Source organism: Hemiscyllium ocellatum, chromosome 2, assembly GCF_020745735.1.
Source record: "Hemiscyllium ocellatum isolate sHemOce1 chromosome 2, sHemOce1.pat.X.cur, whole genome shotgun sequence".
Taxonomy (NCBI): domain Eukaryota; kingdom Metazoa; phylum Chordata; class Chondrichthyes; order Orectolobiformes; family Hemiscylliidae; genus Hemiscyllium; species Hemiscyllium ocellatum.
In genome coordinates, this window is record NC_083402.1 from 41,375,750 (window position 1) to 41,380,552 (window position 4,803).

The following is a 4,803-nucleotide window of genomic DNA, read 5'->3' on the forward strand; positions in this document are numbered from 1 at the left end:
TTCTCTTATTGTATATCATGTTCAAACAGTGAGACCATTAATAAACTGTGAAACCAGCTAAACCTTCAGTGGGCTTCACCATGGGCCTTTAACTAGGCCATGGAATTAGCATCCGACCTCCATTGTTCTGACCAGTCAAGAGAGAGTGAATGAGATGACACACTGGAGCTTTCAAAGAAATTTTCTATTAAAAAGAATCACCCTGAATTGGTTTCTCATTCTTAGCTGGAGATCTGGCTGTGCCATAACAGAGGCTGAAGGGATTCACAAGAAGCCAATCTCACACTTGGATGGAAGTGACTGAGGAAGTCAGCATCAGAAGTGGGGCCCAGCGGCAATGGACCAAGATAATCCAGGATCTCAACAGGCTGAAAAAGTGAGTGGCAAGAACAGTTTCAGGTGCTAAGCCTCACACAGTCTTTCCCGGAATTCTCCTGCACAATATTACTCAAAGCAACACACCTTGAAATTCTACTTGTTCTCATTCCAAGCCCACATCTCATCCCCATCTGAGCAGACATCACTCATGCTCACTCTTATCTTAATGCCTTTGTGCAGGAGAAAATTCTTCTAATCTGCTCATAAGTTCTATAAGATCATGGCTGTTCTGATTGTAGCCTCAACTCCACATTCCTGGCTATCTCCAAAAACATTTGACTCCTTTGTTAGTCATGAACACCTTAAAAATACTCAATGACCGCATCTCCTCTTTCTGTCGAAGAGAGTTCCTCAGACACTCAATCTATTGGAGGAAAATGTTCATCTCCATCCTAAGTGGGAAAGCCCTCTCTTTGTAAACTATGTTCCCACTTCTGGACTCTTCCACAAAAGAGAAACATTCCTTTAGCATCTACCCTGCCAAGTCTCTTCAGGAATACCTTTCATGCTTCTAAATTCCAATGAATTCAACTTTTCCATATCAGGTTAATCCACCCATCCCCATACGAGGTATCAGTGAGTGAACCTTCTTCAAAGTGTACCCAAGACATTTACAATCTTTCTTCAATGAGAAAACCAAAATTGTTCACAATACTTGAGATATGGTCTCATTAACAATTTATACAATTGTGTTAACAGTTGTTTGGGAGTAATAAATTAGAGTACTGCTGAAAAGAAGACACATTTTGGTGGAACCTTTCATCTTTCAGACATCAGGACAATTTGCAAGAAATGCTAAGCTAAAACATTTATAACTAACTCTGAATATGCTCAACAGGTGAAATACCTGCCAAGAAATTGGCAATTAATTGTCAAGCACTCTCTGAGAAGGAGTGTGGAGCAGTAACCTCTCAGGCTGTGAAACTGAGATTATGAACACCTGTGCAATAGCCTTCAACAATATTTTCTAATACAACTTGTTGTATATAAATGAAATAGCAATTGGAAAGATGACTTTAAGTAATATTAGCTAGCAGAATGGCAATGAATAATTTAATAATGCAATGGTCCAAAAATATCCGATTATATCTTTTGGTAACTCGTTTATTTCCCCCAGTTGACAGTTGCAAGTAATAAAATAATACGATAATAGTCAACACAAATAAACAATCAAGGAAATAAACATGATATTAAAAAAATGAAGAGATTAGCAAATTGTAAAACCAGGGATTGTCAGCTCTATATTAGTGCAGGTGATTTCAGCTGATTTTGACCACTATAAAAATTATTATAAAATCCATGTTTTTACTCAACCAGGTATTCAGCACATCTGAGAAATTTACTGATGTAATTCAGAGTCCACAAGACCACTTACAAAGCAGAGATCTCTCTTTTCTTGATGTGGTACCCATTTTGATTCACCTTATGATATATCCCTTTCACCCCCCTCTAAACACAATAAAGACAGGGCCCCTCTTGTCCTCACCTATCACCACATCCAACGCATCATACATAAACACTCAGCCAACTTCAATTAGATCCCAAACCAAGAATATCTTCCCTTTCCCACCCCTCTCTGCTCTCCGTAAGGACCATTCCATTCAACGGTCTTTGGTTTGCATCAATCTCCCCGCCAAAAATGTCCGTATTACAGAGGAGGAAGTGCTGAATGTCTTGAAATGCATAAAGGTGGATAAATCTCCAGGACCTGATCAGATGTACCCTAGAAATCTGTGGGAAGCTAGAGAAGTGAATGCTGGGCATTTTGTCTTTTATATAAAGTCATTTGGATTTAAACGTAGGAAGTAAAGTTCGTAAGTTTGCAGATGGCATCAAAATTGGACGGCGAAGAAGGTTACCTCAGATTACAATGGGATCTGGACCAGATGGGCCAATGGGCTGAAAAGTGGCAGATGGAGTTTAATTTAGATAAAGGCGAGGTGCTGCATTTGGGAAAGCAAATTTTAGCAGGATCGAAACACTTACTGGTAAGGTCCTGTGGAGTGTTGCTGAACCAAGTGACCATGGAGTCCAGGTTCATAGTTCCTTGAAAGTGGAGTCACAGGTAGATAGGATAGTGAAGAAGGCGTTTGGTATGCTTTCCTTTATTGGTCAGAACACTGAGTATAGGAGTTGGGAAGTCATGTTGCGGCTGTAAGTGAAGTTGGTTAGGCCATATTTGGAATATTGCATGCAATTCTGGTCTCCTTCCTATCAGAAGGATGTTGTGAAACTTGAAAGATTTACAAGGATGTTACCAGGGTTGGAGGACTTGAGCTTTAGGGAGAGGCTGAATAGGATGGGGCTGTTTTCCCTGGAGCGTTGAAGGTTGGGGGGGTGATCTCATAAGGGTTTATAAAATCATGAGGGCCCTGGGTATGATAAGTAGACAAAGTCTTCTTCTTGGGGTGGGGGAGTCCAGAACTAGAGGGCCTATGTTTACGGTGAGAGGGGAAAGATATAAAAAGGACCTAAGGGGCAACCTTTTCAAACAGAGGGTGGTACATGTATGGAATGAGCTACCAGAGGAAGTGGTAATGGCTAGTACAATTGCAACATTTAAGAGGCATCTGGATAGGTATATGAATAGGAAAGGTTTAGAGGGATGTGGGCCAAGTACTTACAAATGGGTCTCTATTGGGTTGGGATATCTGGTCGACATGTACGATTTGGACCAAAGGCTCTGTTTCCGTGCTGTACATCTCTATGACTCTATGAATCCACCTGAACCCCCAGGCACCTGCACCTGTAGCCGAAAAAGATGCGAAACCTGCAGTACACCAACTCCTCACCTCCATCCAGGCCCCAAAGAGTTCTTCCAGGTGAGTCTCTTTCAACCTAGTTTACTGTATCCAGATATGTGGTCTTCTCTAATTGGAGAGACCAAACATAAACTGCGGGCACGTTTCGCTGAGCATCTCAGCTGGGCATAACTGGACTTCCCAGTCAACGTTCATTTTAATTCCCCTTCCCACTTCCTTTCTGACATGACCTATCTTTGGCCTCCTCCATTGCCACAATGAACCTAACTGCAAATTAGAGGAACAACACCTCATTTTTCCCCTGGCAGCCTACAGCCCAGAGAATTCAACATTGAGTTCTCCAATCTCAAATAATCTCCCTTCCCATCCCCCAAAATCCCTTCCTAGCCCCTCCCCCTCCCTTCTAATCCTCCGATCGACCCTTCCTTCCAGCTACTAACCAGTTTCATTCCTTCCATCGATCAAGCAGGCCATACCATCTACTTGTGCTCACCAACCACTATTTTACCATCCTGGGCCCCATCCTCCGCTCCCCCTTTATCTGCAGCTCCCCTTACACCTACCCCCAGTCTTGAAGAAAGGCTATATCCAAAACATGACTTCTCCACCTCCTGATGCTGCCTGGCTTGCTGTGTTTTTCCAACCTTCTGCTTGTCTACCTTTTTTAGGCACATGTTGGCACAAGCTGAAGTCTAAGCCAACAAACTACACCAAACTAAATTAATTGACGCTTTTCAACTTTTAAGGTTAGCACTTTGGTTGGTTAATGTGATTTGTCAGCTTTAATCTTGAAGACCCAATCAATGGCTGGAAGATTGTGGTGCAAAGTTGTGTTAATATAAATTAATCCTTTGGAATCAGAAAGAGCACACTGTCCTCCTGGGACTGAGGATGTATCTTGCTGCAATAAAACAGAATTTTACCTGGGTAAGAGATATGGAAGAGCAACATTGACAAAGCAAAGAACAACACTGTGACTTCTGATGGTAAACTAAACAAGATGTGTTTTATTGGAGTAAAGTGACCTGTGCTCATGGATGCAGTGGAATGATACATGTAAAGTTTAGCAATAACCTGCCCTCGAAAGTTGTTGGGCACAGGATTTGTAAGATGTTGTACCCATCGAGGATCTAAAACACATAAGTTGACAATAAGTATTGAAATAATTTTTAAAAAAGCAATCTTGACTCGTCAATTGACTGGACAAGTCTTAGGAACATGATGCCATGTACTAGGCTTCTGTTGCCTGATTAGACTGAACTGGGTTACCAAGTCTTCAATGGAAATTGTCCAATTATCTGGAATACCAGCTAGGAACCGATTTGACCCCAAAAACTCCTCATGGGCGGCACGGTGGCACAGTGGTTAGCACTGCTGCCTCTCAGCGCTAGAGACATGGGTTCAATTCCCACCTCAGGTGACTGACTGTGTGGAGTTTGCACATTCTCTCCGTGCCTGCGTGGGTTTCCTCCCAGTGCTCCGGTTTCCTCCCACAGTCCAAAGGTGTGCAGGTTAGGTGAATTGGCCATGCTAAATTGCCCGTAGTGTTAGGTGAAGGGGTAAATGTAGGGGGGTGGGTTGCACTTCGACGGGTCAGTGTGGACTTGTTGGGCCGAAGGGCCTGTTTCCACACTGTAAGTAAGTAATCTAATGTGTTATCACC

The 4,803-nt window shown here is 42.5% G+C and overlaps 1 pseudogene; it reads left to right on the top strand.

Moving 5' to 3' along the window:
* The first annotated feature begins 3,943 nt into the window (after positions 1–3,943).
* On the top strand, positions 3,944–4,274 carry LOC132827207 (large ribosomal subunit protein eL33-like; annotated as a pseudogene).
* Positions 4,275–4,803: the final 529 nt, after the last annotated feature.